The sequence below is a fragment of the Scyliorhinus canicula genome, chromosome 4 (genome assembly GCF_902713615.1).
Source record: "Scyliorhinus canicula chromosome 4, sScyCan1.1, whole genome shotgun sequence".
NCBI classification, from domain to species: Eukaryota; Metazoa; Chordata; class Chondrichthyes; order Carcharhiniformes; family Scyliorhinidae; genus Scyliorhinus; species Scyliorhinus canicula.
In genome coordinates, this window is record NC_052149.1 from 39,001,326 (window position 1) to 39,017,441 (window position 16,116).

Sequence of the window (16,116 nt, forward strand, 5' to 3'; positions counted from 1 at the left end):
ACGCACGGTGTCAATGATGCCAGGCGGCGTCACTGCTCAAAAGACGTGCCCCCCGCTCCGGAGATCCGACAAGATGGCCGCCTGCCGTACAGCCCCGAGGGCAGCCCCGAGGTTCCAGGAGCGCGACAGTGAGGCGCTCCTGGACGCAGTTGAGCAGAGTGGGGAGGCCCTGTACCCTGGACACGGCCGCAGGTTTGCCCCACGCCTCAGCCGCCGCCTGTGGAGGGAGGTGGCAGAGGTTGTCAGTGCTGTGGCTGTAATACCAAGGACAGGCGCACAATGCCACAAGCAGGTGAATGACCTCGTCAGGGCAGTCAGGTTGAGTAGCGCCCCCCCCTCTCCCCCCCAGCCCCCCCCCTGATGTGCGACACACCCCCAGGTGCAACCAACCCTAACTGTGACCCAAATGTGCTGCGTACCTATGTCAATATACGCACAACCGCTTGGCCTGCATGTATATCCCTGCCTAACACTGTTGCCCTTTATCCCTGCCACCCACCGGCCTGCCCCCCCACCGGAGAAGTGCGCACACAACAACAGGGAGCGTGAGAGGACCGGAGTGGCAGTGGTGATCTTGAAAGTTCATTTTCATTTCCATGTAGGTTTGATTGTTGATACTTAATGGTATAAGTATGCGCAGACAAAAGCAATGCTGACCGTTGCACTCTACTAGTGGCAAGTGACGGAATTCCCATGTATGGTCCAAAAATGGTAGTTAATACACGATGGTCCGTCAACCATGTGAACTTTCTCCCATATAGGAATTGATGGAATTTCTTTACTTCAAAAATGATCCCAAATGCTCTTCTTTCAAATTTGGGCATATACTTTCAGCTTTTCTTAAGGTTCGAGAAGCAAAAGCAATGGGTCTTTCTTTAACTGATGGCACGATGTGAGAGACCATCACTCCCATACCATAAGGAGATACATCACAAGATAACTGCAAGGGTAACATAGGATCAGAGTGCGCAAGAACTTCAGATTTAAGTAACACTTGTTGACTTGCACAGAAGTGTTATTGCATTGATCCGACCACTTCCACTTCTTGTTCTGTCACAAGAGGTTATGTAATGGTTTCAGAACTGTTGCCAAATTTGGGACAAATTTCCCACAGAAGTTCAACAATCTCCGGCACGAACGTAACTGGTGTTGCTAAACCACGGTGTGTCATAACCCGTATACGGTGGACAAATGACAAGAACATAGAACGAAGAAAAGTACGGCCCTCCAAGCCTGTGCCGACCATGCTGCCCGTCTACACTAAAATCTTTTGCACTTCCGGGGTCCGTATCCCTCTATTCCCATCCTATTCATGTATTTATCAAGATGTCCCTTAAATGTCACTATTGTCCCTGCTTCCACCACCTCCTCCGGCAGCGAGTTCCAGGCACCCACTACCCTCAGTGTAAAAAAACTTGCCTCGTACATCTCCTCTAAACCTTGCCCCTCGCACCTTAAACCTATGCCCCCTAGTAATTGACCCCTCTACCCTGGGAAAAAGCTTCTGACTATCCACTCTGTCTATGCCTCTCAGAATTTTGTAGACCTCTATCAGGTCGCCCCTCAACCTCCGTCGTTCCAGTGAGAACAAACCGAGTTTATTCAACCTTTCCTCATAACTAATGCCTTCCATAGCAGGCAACATCCTGGTAAATCTCTTCTGCATCCTCTCTAAAGCCTCCACATCCTTCTGGTACTGTGGCGACCAGAATTGAACACTATACTCCAAGTGTGGCCTAACTAAGGTTCTATCCAGCTGCAACATGACTTGCAAATTTTTATACTCAATGCCCCGGCCAATGAAGGCAAGCATGCCGTATGCCTTCTTGACTACCTTCTCCACCTGTGTTGCCCCTTTCAGTGACCTGTGGACCTGTACACCTAGATCTCTCTGACCGTCAATACTCTTGAGGGTATTCAAGAGTATTGAATACTCAATACCATTCGCTATACATTCCCTACCTGCATTAGACCTTTCAAAATGCATTACCTCACATTTGTCCGGATAAAACTCCATCTGCCATCTCTCTGCCCGAGTCTCCAAAAGATCTAAATCCTACTGTATACTCTGACAGTCCTCATCGCTATCCGCAATTCCACCAACCTTTGTGTCGTCTGCAGACTTACTAATCAGACCAGTTACATTTTCCTCCAAATCATTTATATATACTACAAACAGCAAAGGTCCTAACACTGATCCCTACGGAACACCACTCGTCACAGCCCTCCAATCAGAAAAGAACCCTTCCATTGCTACTCTCTGCCTTCTATGACTTAGCCAGTTCTGTATCCATCTTGCCAGCTCACCCCTGATCCCGTGTGACTTCATCTTTTGTACCAGTTTGCCATGAGGGACCTTTTCAAAGGCCTTACTGAAGTCCATATAGACAACATCCACTGCCCTACCTGCATCAATCATCTTTGTGACCTCCTCAAAAAACTCTATCAAGTTAGTGAGACACGACCTCCCCTTCACAAAACCGTGCTGCCTCTCGCTAATATGTCCATTTGCTTCCAAATGGGAGTAGATCCTGTCTCGAAGAATTCTCTCCGTAATTTCCCTACCACTGACGTAAGGTTCACCAGCCTGCAGGTCCCTGGATTATCCTTGCTACCCTTCTTAAACAAAGGAACAGCACTGGCTATTCTCCAGTCCTCTGGGACATCACCTGAAGACAGTGACTGCAAGTCTGTTTCTTTAAAGCAATCAATATTTATTTGCATGCATTCTATGTTATTATGTTACAATCACACTCTCAGCATAAAGGACACTGCAGAGTCAGTTCATACGAGACCTTAACTTAACTTACAGAGTGACTAGCAAGCACAAGATAGATATTGGCCTTTATCTGTATCCGAATCTTGTAGTCCTCGATGTTCGGTTCTTGGTCTGGTCTGTTCCTGGTTCTGGCCTTCCTTCTGTTGTTCGGGTCATGGTCTTTCTCGCGTTGGCCAGTGTAGGTTACCGTTGTTTGGTTGCTGCTGTACAGAGAGTGATTGTAGGGTTGCACAGCACCTTTTGTCCCTGTAGATTTCGCACCTTTTTGGGCGGTCCCTCGTATGCCACCAATCAATTGATCAGGATTTGATCACCTTGATCAATCAAGTCCATCAGGGTCCGTCACCTGTGGTGGGGAGTGCCCTTACCGGCCATGTCCATAGGTGTTTGGGGCATGTAGGTCCTTCCAAATAAGGAAGGCAGGTGCCATTGTGTCTGGTAGGTAGGTGAAAGTATCCTGCAAGTCCTATTGTCCTGGGATGTCCTGGAGATGAACTTTTTCCTATTGTATAGCTAGATTCTGGGCTGCAGCTTATTTCTTAATCTTTATTTGAGCTGCAGCCTGCTTGCCCTCGAACTTGGCCTATTCTCCCAGCATCCTTAGCAGGACACCACCTTAGGTGGCCGTTTGGCTGCGCTGGTTAATATTCTGTGGAGCAGGCGCCTATGTCATGGCCTTAACCTTCGAAGGAGATTTGTGAAAGCCAGTGGCATCAATCACATGTCCCACATACTCCATGGAGGATTGGAAGAACTCACACTTGCTGTTACGGACCCTCAGCCACAGTCCCCCAATCTCTGGAGAATTGCATCTAGATTTCAAAGGTGTTCCTCTTCACCTTTTCCAGTAACTAGGATGCCACCTGTATAGCACTGGACTCTGCTCAGTTCACTCAGGATATGATTCATTGCTCATTCAAACAATGCAGGAACTGATGTGATGCCAAAAGGCAAGCTTCAGAACAAGCCTTTATGTGTCACAGTTGTCAGACGTTCCTGTGACGTCTTGTCCACATTCATCTATAAGTAAACTTGGCTCAGATCAATTTTGCTGAAATGTTGACCTCCTGTCCATGCTGCAAACAAGTCATCAATGTGAGGTAATGGGTACTGTTCAGCACATAACACTGGATTTATGGTGACCTTGAAGACCCCCTAATTCCTTATGTATGCGTCTTTCTTGGTGACTGGAACTATTGGCATGGCCCATTCACTGATCCTGACCGGTTCCAAGACTCCGGACTTCACACATCGCTCTCAGTCAGCCTCCACATTTGGCCTTATAGCGTATAGTATAAACAAGCAGTTTCCCTGGCTTCGTTCTCCTATTTCCCCCATTGTTCAGCATGTTGGCTTTGGCCCAGTTCAGTTGAATCTTTTCTCGGTAAATTTCTTCTTCTCAGGTGGCTACCGAGTGTATGTTAATAGTCCTCAATGCCAGTTTTTATGCAGGTGTGTTACTGTGGAGCATGGCATTATTAAATAACTGAGCTTCAGGGCGGTATGGTGGCTCAGTGGTTACCACTGCTGCCTTACGGTGCTGAGGACCTGGGTTTGATAATGGCCCCAAGTCACTGTCCGTGTGGAGTTTGTGATATTTTTTTTTTTTAATAATTTTTATTGAGAAATTTTGATTTTATACAACATTGACGCACCTTAGTAAAATACCGAAAATAACAATAATATTAATATTCATATACATTCGCCCCATCCCCATGAACAACCCAGCATTTTAACAACAACGCATATTAACACACTATAAAGTTACAGAATAAACACTACAATAATGCACCCCCCCCCCCCCCCCCCGGGTTGCTGCTGCTATTGACCCAGTTACCTATCTCTGAGCCAGGAAGTCCAAAAAAGGCTGCCATCGTTTATAGAACCCTTGTATTGATCCTCTCAGGGCAAATTTGACCTTTTCCAATTTTATAAATCCCGCCATGTCACTGATCCAGGTCTCCACACTTGGGGGCCTTGCATCCTTCCATTGTAACAGAATCCTTCGACGGGCTACTAGGGACGCAAAGGCCAGGACACCGGCCTCTTTCGCCTCCTGCACTCCCGGCTCTACCGCAACTCCAAAAATCGCGAGGCCCCACCCTGGTTTGACCCTGGATCCAACCACCCTCGACACCGTCCCCGCCACCCCCTTCCAGAATTCTTCCAGTGCTGGGCATGCCCAGAACATATGGGCGTGGTTCGCAGGACTCTCCGAACATCTGGTGCACCTGTCCTCACCCCCGAAGAACCTACTCATCCTAGTCCCGGACATGTGGGCCCGGTGCAGCACCTTAAATTGGATGAGACTAAGCCTCGCACATGAGGAGGAAGAGTTGACTCTGTCCAAGGCATCCGCCCAAGTCCCGTCCTCTATCTGCTCCCCGAGTTCCTCCTCCCATTTAGCCTTCAGCTCCTCCACTGACGACTCCTCCACCTCCTGCATTACCTTATAGATGTCAGACACCTTCCCCTCTCCTACCCACACCCCTGAAAGCACTCTGTCCATCGCCCCCTGCGAGGGCAGCAAAGGGAATCCCTCTACCTGTCGCCTAGCAAACGCCTTTACCTGCAGGTATCTGAACATGTTCCCCTGGGGAAGGCCAAATTTATCTTCCAGTTCCCCCAGGCCCGCAAACCTCCCGCCAATAAACAGGTCCCTCAATTTGCTGATGCCCGCCCTTTGCCACCCCCTGAACCTCCCATCCGTGTTCCCCGGGATGAACCGATGGTTGCCACCCAGTGGAGCCTCCATCGAGGCCCCTGTTTCCCCCCGATGCCGTCTCCATTGTTCCCAGATTCTTAGGGTCGCCGCCACCACCGGGCTCGTGGTAAACCTCTTAGGGGAGAGCGGCAACGGTGCTGTTACCATGGCACCCAGGCTCGTACCTCTACATGACGCCATCTCCATTCTTTTCCACGCCGCCCCTCCCCCCTCCATCACCCATTTACGCACCATTGACACATTGGCTGCCCAATAGTACCCCAGAAGGTTGGGCAGTGCCAGCCCACCTCCATCCCTTCCTCGCTCCAGGAACACCCTCCTCACTCTCGGAGTCCCATGTGCCCACACAAAACTCAGAATACTGCTAGTCACTCTCCTAAAGAAGGCCCTGGGGATAAATATGGGCAGGCACTGAAAAAGGAACAAGAACCTCGGAAGCACTGTCATTTTGACGGACTGCACCCTCCCCGCCAACGACAATGGCAGCATGTCCCACCTCCTGAACTCCTCCTCCATCTGATCTACCAGCCTGGTAAAGTTATGCTTGTGGAGAGTCCCCCAGTCCCTGGCCACTTGCACCCCCAGGTACCTAAAGCTCTCCCCTGCCCGCCTAAGCGGGAGCCTACCAATTCCTTCCTCCTGGTCTCCAGGGTGCACCACAAACACCTCGCTCTTGCCTAAGTTTAATTTATAACCTGAGAAGGTCCCAAACTCGGCTAGTAACTCCATCACTCCCGGCATCCCTCCCACCGGGTCCGTCACATACAGTAACAGGTCGTCGGCATACAACGACACCCTATGTTCCTCTCCACCTTGCACCAAGCCTCTCCACCTCTCTGAATCTCTCAATGCCATCGCCAGCGGCTCGATTGCCAATGCAAACAACAAGGGGGACAAGGGGCAACCCTGCCTGGTCCTTCGGTAAAGCCGGAAGTACTCCGACCTCCTCCTATTCGTAGCCACGCACGCCATCGTGGCCTCATATAACAGCCTTACCCATCTAATGAACCCTTCACCAAATCCAAACCTCCCCAACACCTCCCATAGGTACCCCCACTCCACTCTATCGAAGGCCTTCTCCGCATCCAGTGCCACCACTATCTCTGCCTCCCCCTCAATCGCCGGCATCATAATGACATTCAGCAATCTCCGCACATTCGTGTTCAGCTGCCTTCCCTTCACAAAACCTGTCTGGTCCTCGTGCACAACCCCCTCGTGCACAACCCCTGGCACACAGTCCTCTATCCTGGTGGCCAGGATTTTTGCCAGCACCTTAGCGTCCACGTTGAGGAGAGATATGGGCCTGTATGAACCACACTGCTGGGGGTCCTTGTCCTTCTTTAAAATTAACGAGATCAGCCCCCATGACATCGTCGGGGGCAAAGTCCCCCCCTCCCACGCTTCATTGAGTGTTCGCACCAGCAAGGGGCCCACTAGATCCACAAACTTTTTATACAATTCCACCGGGAACCCATCCGGCCCCGGTGCCTTCCCTGACTGCATCTGCCCGATCCCCTTAACTAGCTCCTCCAGCTCAATCGGAGCACCCAACCCCTCCACCTTCTCCTCCTGCACCTTCGGGAAAGTAAGCCCGTCAAGGAACCTCTCCATTCCCCTCCTCTCCCCCGTTGGCTCCGACCGGTACAGTTCCCCGTAAAAATCCTTGAAGACCTCATTCACCTCTACCCCCTTCCGCACCACATTCCCACTCTTATCTCTCACTCCAGCAATCTCCTTAGCCGCATCCCGCTTACGCAGCTGATGAGCCAGCATCCTACTCGCCTTTTCACCATGTTCGTACACTGCCCCTTGTGCCTTCCTCCACTGTGCCTCCGCCTTTCTAGTGGTCAGCAAATCAAATTTAGCCTGCAGGCTGTGCCTCTCCCCCAACAGTCCCTCCTCTGGTGCCTCTGCATACCTCCTGTCCACCTCCAGCATCTTTCCCACCAGTCTATCCCTCTCACTCCTCTCGCTCCTCTCCCTGTGTGCCCGGATGGATATCAGCTCCCCACGAATTACTGCCTTCAGGGCTTCCCAGACCATCCCCACCTGAACCTCCCCCGTATCATTCACCTCAAGGTACCCCTCAATACTTGCCCGGACCCTCCTACACACCTCCTCCTCCGCCAACAACCCCACATCCAACCGCCACAACGGACGTTGGTCTCGCACCTCTCCCATCTCCAACTCTATCCAATGCGGAGCGTGGTCGGAGATTGCAATGGCCGAATACTCGGCCTCCTCCACTCTCGGAATCAGTCCCCTACTCACCACGAAGAAATCTATCCGAGAGTAGACCCTATGTACGTGGGAGAAGAAAGAGTACTCGCGTGCCCTCGGCCTTACAAACCTCCATGGATCCACCCCACCCATCTGGTCCATAAACACTCTCAGTACCTTGGCCGCCGCCGGCCTCCTACCCGTCCTAGAGCTGGACCGATCCAGTGAAGGATCCAACACCGTATTAAAGTCCCCCCCTATGATCAGACCTCCCGCCTCCAGATCCGGGATCCGTCCCAACATACGCCTCATAAAGCCCGCATCGTCCCAATTTGGGGCATACACACTAGCCAGTACCACCTTCTCTCCTTGTAGCCTGCCCCTAACCATCACATACCTACCCCCCTTATCCGCCACCACCTCCGATGCCTCAAACAACACATTTTTCCCCACCAGAATCGCCACTCCCCGGTTCCTCACATCCAACCCCGAGTGGAAAACCTGCCCCACCCATCCCTTCCTCAGGCGGACCTGGTCCGCCACCCTCAGTGGGTCTCCTGAAGCATTGCCACATCCGCCTTTAGCCCCTTCAGGTGAGCCAGTACCCTCGACCGCTTCACCGACCCATTCAACCCTCTCACATTCCAGGTGACCAACCGGATCAGAGGGCGTCCCGCCCCCCTCCCCCGTCGGCTAGCCATAGCCCGTTGACTGCCCGCCCCAGGCCAGCACCCCCTGCTCGACCCCGTCCCCATAGCGACAACCCCTCACCTCTGTCCCCCCAGCCCCCACCAGCTCCTTCTTGACCCTACCAGCAGCAACCCGGTATTCCCCTTTCCCCCCCTCCCTTCCCCCCCAGGCTAGGAACCCTCCCATCCGCGAACCGTCCTCCATTGTACTTCCGTGGGTCAGCTAACTTCTGCTGACCCCGGAAACTCCCGCCAATAGCCCGACCCCTCCCGAAGTGGGATCATCCCCCAATCTATCCCTCCTCCTGGCACCGCTCCAGCGCGGGGAAGAACCAGTTAAGGCCCCGCCTCCCCCGTCACCATCTCCACCCCCCAGCCCCGCAGCACGGGAAACCAGAGGAAAGCCCGCGCTTTTGCACTGCCCCACCACACCCTTCTGACGCAGCTCCCAAATATCAGCCCCACTCCATACCCCCACTCCGGCATAGAATACAACATACCCCCCCGACCCTCCCCTCAAGATACACAGCCCAGACAATGTCCCACAGCACAAAAACAAAAACATAGCAGAACAACCCCTCCGTAAATAACCATATCAAAATTGCAAAAGTACTAAAACAAGAAGAAAACAACAGAAGAAAAAGAGAACACAGCAACAGCAGAATCCAGCACTAATATCTTACAGCCGACCTCGCAACCCCCAACCCCTAGTTCAAGTCCAGTTTCTCCGTCCGCACGAAGGCCCATGCCTCCTCCGGGGAATCAAAATAATAATGCCGGTCCGAATAAGTTACCCACAGGCGCGCGGGCGGCAACATTCCGAACTTTATCTTTTTTCTATAAAGCACGTCTTTCGTCCGATTAAATCCGGACCGCCGCTTAGCCACCTCCGCACTCCAATCCGCACTACCCCATTCTCCCAATTGCTGCTCTTCACCTTCTTGGCCCAGCGCAGCACGCACTCCCGATCACTGAACCGGTGGAACCTCACCAGCACCGCAAGCGGGGGTTCATCTTCCTTGGGCCTCCTGGCCAGCACCCTGTGCGCTCCCTCCAGCTCCAAGGGCAGATGGAGAGATCCGGCCCCCACTAGCGAATTCAGCATTACAGCCACATAGGCTGTCAGGTCCGATCCCTCCAGCCCCTCTGCAAGGCCCAAGATCCGCAGGTTTTTCCGCCTCATGCGGTGATCCAGCTCCTCAAAGCGTTCCTGCCACTTCTTGTGGAGTGCTTCGTGCCCCTCCACCTTACTCAGGAGGACCACGGCCTCCTCCTCTCGTTCAATGGCCTGCGTCTGCAACTTCTTGATGGCAGCACCCTGGGTGGACTGAATCTCTGACAGCCTTCTGTTCGTTTCCTGCAGAGAGCTCAGTACTTCATCCTTGAATTCTTTAAAGCAGCGCAGGAGATCAGTTTGTTGTTCCTGGGCCCAGAGTCTCCATTCCTCTGGAGCTCTGTCGGCGGCCATCTTGGATCCCTTCCCCCGTTTTTTCTGAGGAGCTGCTGCTGTTTTTTCCCCCTTTCCACTCCGAGTTCGAGTCATGGACTGCAGGGAAAGTCGTTCAGCACACCTTCCCCCACCGGGAGACGTCGAAAAATTTCCGTTTTGGGCTCTCAAAAGAGCCGAAAAATCTCTTTAAAACGGGATCTCCCAGATGTGTGGCTTACTGATCCATCACAGCCACCGGAAGAACCGAGTTTGTGATATTGTCCCCGTGTCTGCATGAGTCTCACCCCCACAACCCAAATATGTGCAGGATAGGTGGATTGGCCACACTAAATTGTCCCTTGATATAAAAAGATAAACAGCGGAGCTTTATTTACAGTGTGTGATCCCTTACATGGTTCTACTCTCTCTGTTTCCTGCAATAGGACTTAAGACTTCACTTCCAGTCAATACATTAGCACAACAGAACTTCACTAGAGCTAAGAATTAATGTAAAAACATAACATCAAAGGTGTCATCAGGAAATTATTTCACAAAATGTAAAGGTTTCCAGAATCGTCTGGTCTTTACAAATCTGACATGAAAGGATCTGTGAAGAACAGCAGATTGTTTCAAGTTTTAAAATAAATAAATGTTACTATTTTAGTAGTGTCATCTTATGTAGACTGTGCAAATACCACTGTTTAGAGCCCTGAAATGATCCAGAGACGAGATGGACAGCCCAGTGCGCACTACAAATCCCGGAGGTTTCCCAGATACGGCTCCACTACAGCACCATTGAGCTACACTGAGGAAAATTCAGCCTAAAGTTTTTTTTAATGTACTTTATTTCAAACATTTTCAAAGGTTCAAAAACATAAATAAATCAAAGAGAAGTCTCCACACCTCACAGTTCACAGTTTGTGCAAGTTTTCCCCCTTTTCACCCCCCCCCCCCCCCCCCCCCCCCCCCCCAACGAAGAGCAATTCCTCAAACACGGTCATGAACAATCCCCACCGTGTCTCAAAGCCTTCTGCTGAACCCTCAATTCGAACCTCATCTATTCCAGCCAGAGAAAATTGTACAAGCCCCCCAGCCAGGCCGCCAGCCTCGGTGGCGTTGTCGACCGCCATTCCAACAGAATCCTTCACCGGGCGACTAGATAAGCGAAAACCACAACGTCGGCCTTGCTCCCCTCCATCAGGTCCGGCATTTCCGATACCCCTAAAATCACCACCAGATGGACTGGCCTGGCCTCTATCCCTACTTTCTTCGATATGTCAGCAGTGACAGTGGGCACCCCTGCCTCATTCCCCCATGCAACTCCGCAGCTCCGTGAATGCATCCCATACACGCGCCACCGGGCCCACGTACGGCAGACGCACCCGTGCCACAAACCTTGGCCCAAACCCAAATTTTCTACAAACCTCAAACAGGTACCGCAACTGCACCCGGTCAAAAGCCTTTTCCGTGTCCATAGAGATCACTACCTCCGGACCCATCCCCTCGATGGGTTCATGATCACATTTAATAATCGTCTAATGTTTCTAGAAAGTTTTTTAAAAATTTTAGAGTACCCAATTATTTTTTTCTCCAATTAAGGGGCAATTTAGCATGGCCAGTCCACCTAATCTGCACATCTTTGGGTTGTGGAGCTGAAACCCACGCAGACATGGGGAGAATGTGCAAACTCCACACGGACAGTGACCCAGAACCCGGGTCCTCAGCGCCGCAGTCCCAGTGCTAATCACTGCGCCACATGCCGCCATGTTACTAGAAAGTTGCTTGCCTTCATGAAACCCGTGTGGACCTCTGTGACCACTCCCGGAAGGCATCCTTCCATCCTCCCTGCTACTAACTTAGTCAACACTTTCACATCCATGCTTAACAATGTTATGGGCCTGGGGAGCACCCGTGGCGCAGTGGCTAGCACTGCTGCCGCAGGGTGCCGAGATCCCAGGTTCGACCCCGGTTCTGGGTCACTGTCCGTGTGGAATTTGCACATTGTCCTCGTGTTTGTGTGGGCTTTGACCCCACAACCCAAAGATATGTAGGGTAGGTGAAGTGGCCACGCTAAATTGCTCCTTAATTGGGAAAAATGAATTGGGTACTCTAAATTTTTTTTAAAAATGATATGGGCCTGTATGACCCACACTCCAATGGGTCGTTCCACTTAGCGACTCCAGCAGCTCCCCCTCCACCTCACGAAACATCCCCAATAAATGTGGTGCCAACTCCGTCGTGAATTGACAAGGTTTGTGGGTGCCTAGGAAGTGCGGTACCCATGGGGGGAGGCGGGGAGGGGGAGGGGGCGGAAGATATGTGATAATGAGCAGGGTGTTGGAGGGAATGCCGTTGTGAATTCTTTATAGAACTGCGCCAGGTAACCGTCCGGCCTCGGGGCCTTCCCAGACTTCATTCCTTTTATGCTATACATCACCTCTCCCGGCCCTAGTGCCTCCTCCAGTGCCTGCCTCCTCTCCTCATCCAACCATGGGAATTCCAGCTCATCAAAAAACGCCCCATATCCCCTTTTTCACCACCCCTTCGGCCCTACATAACTTCTTATAGTACTTCTGGAATGCCTCGTTAACCTTCCCTGGCTCTGAAACTGCCTCCCCCTTCCCTGTCCTTACCCTCAGAACTTTCCTGGATGTGGTCTGTCTCTGTAGCTGATGGGCTAGCATACGGCTCACCTTCTCTCCATATTCATATAGCACCCCCCTCGCATCGGGAGCTGCCCTACTGCCTTCCCAGTTGTCAACCTATCGAACTGCCCCTGTAACTTCTTTCTCTCCGCCAACCCCTTCTTGTTGGGGACATTCAAATATTTCCACCTCGACTGTCTCGTTGAACAACCAGCCATACTCCTCCCTCCTCCTATCTCTGTGCGCCTTGGGCAGCACGGTGGCACAGTGGTTAGCATTGCTGCCTACGGCGCTGAGGACCTGGGTTCGAATCCTGGCCCTGGGTCACTGTCCGTGTGGAGTTTGCACATTCTCCCCGTGTTTGCGTGAGTTTCACCCCCACAACCCAAAGATGTGCAGGGTAGGCGGATTGGCCACGCTAAATTGTCCCTTAATTGGAAAAAATAATTGGGTACTCTAAATTTATAAAAAAAAAAAAAAAATCTCTGTGCGCCTTGAACGAGATAACCACCCCAAACCACTGCCTTCAACGTCTCCCAAAATGTTGTCGCTAATCCCTCCCCATTCTGATTCAGCTCCACATAGTCTCTGATCACCGACGGCACCTTCTCACAGAACTCCTTGTCCGCCAAAATCCCTGAATCTAATGTCCATCCCGGCCTCTGCTCCTGCCTCGAGCTAAGTCTGACCTCCAGCCAGTGCGGCGTATGGTCTGAGATCTCGATTCCCGCATTCTCTGCCCCACCAGCATCGCTCGGCTCGCTACAAAAACTCAATTCTGGAGTACACCTTGTACGCATACGAGAAGAAGGAGTACTCCTTCTCGCACGGGCACCTAGGCCTCCATGGCTCCACCATTCCCATCCTTTCATAGAACATAGAACATAGAACAGTACAGCACAGAACAGGCCCTTCGGCCCTCGATGTTGTGCCGAGCAATGATCACCCTACTCAAACCCACGTATCCACCCTATACCCGTAACCCAACAACTCCCCCCCTTAACCTTAGTATTAGGACACTACGGGCAATTTAGCATGGCCAATCCACCTATCCCGCACATCTTTGGACTGTGGGACTGTGGGAGGAAACCGGAGCACCCGGAGGAAACCCACGCACACACGGGGAGGACGTGCAGACTCCGCACAGACAGTGACCCAGCCCGGAATCGAACCTGGGACCCTGGAGCTGTGAAGCATTTATGCTAACCACCATGCTACCGTGCCGCCTACCCTCCCAATAAACCCTCCCAGCTCCCACACCATCCTCAACCTTCCCATTGTCCACCTGTCCATTCTTGGTTTTAGTACGCAATGCGACTTTGAATCAAACCTTGAGTGATCCTTTCTCTACCGAACCTGATCCTTGACCCGGAGATGTGCCTCCTGCAAAAAGACTACCCTCACCTTCAAGCTCCTCAAGTGTGCAAAGATCTTGGGCCTCTTCACCGGCCCGTTCAGCCCCCTTTTGTTCCATGTTACGAACCTTACCGGAGGCTTGCGCCTCCATTCCCCTCTACTGTCCGCCAACGTCCCTTTCCAATTCTGCCCCTTTTAATTTCACCCTAAACTGGCCCATCCAAGATGGCCCCCTCCTCCGCCCATGACCTCGCTCCTGTTCCAACACTGCCAAATTGCATCCCCCCTCCCTCCATCCACTCCCACTTGTGACCAACCCCTGCGGCCACCCCCCCACCTCACTTCTGTTCATCAGCATTACCTGCCAACGTGGCAGCTCTTGCCCGAGAGCTCCTCCTATCCACCTCTTCCCCCACCCTTACCTCCTGGGTCTGTAAAAATGGCTCCCTGTGGACCCCACCCTCCCCCTCATAAGCAAACACAGATCCAAAACCACAGGTCACTCCCTCCAAAAAGAAAAACACCACAAACAACAGAGATGGGGGCAATTCCCCCTTACAAACTTATTCCCCTTGGCATACAATCACAACAGCAAAATCACCCTACCCAAGAAAAAGCCCCCCACCCTCTGGCCCCCACATTACCCCCATCTTCCAATCTCTCTCGTTCCAGCTCCTCCGTCTTCCATCAAGGTTCAGTTCTCCCCCAGTTTAATGTCTCTGATGAAGTCATTGGCCTCCTCTGGGGATTCAAAGTAATATTCCCGACCTTCAAAAGTCATGCACAATTTCTCCGGGTACAGTATCCTAAACAGGGGCTGCCTTTGGTAAAGAACCGTTTTGCCCTTGTTGAACCGCACATCAGCTCCACTCCAATGTCCTGATAGATTTGGACCCTGTTCCCCTTCCATTCACAGTTCCGCTTCTCCTTGGCCCACCGCAGGATCTTCTTCTCCACAAACTTACAGAGCATCACAATCACCGCCTGTGGCGGCTCTCCCACTTTCAGCTTCTGCCTTACCCTAACCACCCTAACCACCTCCGGGGCCTTGTCGAGACCCTCTCTGTCACCAGCCCCGCCAACATCCTTGAAACATATCTTGTGGCACTTGTGCATTCCACACCTTCAGGCAAGCCAACGATACGCAGGTTCTACCTCCTGGATCTGTTTTCCTGCTCCTCTACATTTGCCTTAGTGGCTTGCAAATGTTCCCCCAGGAGCCCCACCTCTGCTTCCAATTCCACTATCCGATCATTGTGGTCAGGCATCACCTTCTCCATCCCCCAGATCTGCGACTCCTGTGCCTCCATCTCTCCTCTCTCCATCTAGCCTTTCAAGGGTGCTACCGCTTCTCTGATGGCCTTCGATTAATCTTCCTGCATCTCCTTTTGCTGCTGGCGGAACTCCTCTCTGATGAACTCCATCAACTGCTCCATCTGGGGTTTTCCAACTTGTAACAACCCTTCCCACTCTGCCATCTTCCCAATTGCTACAGCGCCACAGGTCTCCTCCAGTTCCTTGACCAGGTCTTTAACCTTCTTCTGCCGGGTCTGATAATCAGCAGACATGCCACTCCCAGGGGAACCTTCTTCTCCACATCTACAGCTACACTTTCCTGTCAAAATTTCTCCCGCTTACGGGTAAAAAGAGCTCAAATCAGTGCCATCGACCGGAGCTGCCCTGTGTGCAACCACTCACTCCAGGGCCTCCATGATCCTGTTGGAAAGTCCACTTTGGGTGAAAACAAGCGGAGAGCACTAAGACAATAATCACATCAAACCTGTCGTTATAATGTGCCATTAAACAAAAATAAGTAAAGTTGCTTCTTCACAAGGACCACCATTTTGAATTCTGATAGGGTGGGCATACTGTAGCTGTGTGTGCATTCCCATCCATCCACCAGCAGCCTGTTCCAGTGTCCCAGTGTTGTACTTTCTTTTCCTCTGTCTTTTCTATGGCTTTGTTCCAGTTATGGCAATCAGTGAGTTTTCCCTCCTTTCTTTTGATATCTATGTTCTAATGCTCAGAGTCGCCAGGTATCAAATGATACCACCACAAGGTTCAACCGGCTATCGATCAAAGAGCCAAACACCAGTTAGTTAGTTCAAGGTCAAGGGTACGTTATTTACACACAATTAGTCATGCAACATAAAAACTACTAGTTAACTATACCTATCGACTACGACAACCTGTACTTAACTTCAGGCACCCGGCTTAGGTCAGAGGAACAGTGGCCGCTGTTCGATTCTGGATCTATCAAGTCCGATGGAGTA

General features: G+C 51.6%; 1 protein-coding gene across 2 annotated transcripts in view; it reads left to right on the forward strand.

The window, feature by feature from the left end:
- LOC119964508 (BTB/POZ domain-containing protein 19-like) overlaps nt 1-16,116 on the forward strand; it is a 238,898-nt gene that overhangs the window by 64,548 nt on the left and 158,234 nt on the right. The gene's annotated exons all lie outside the window — the stretch shown is intronic.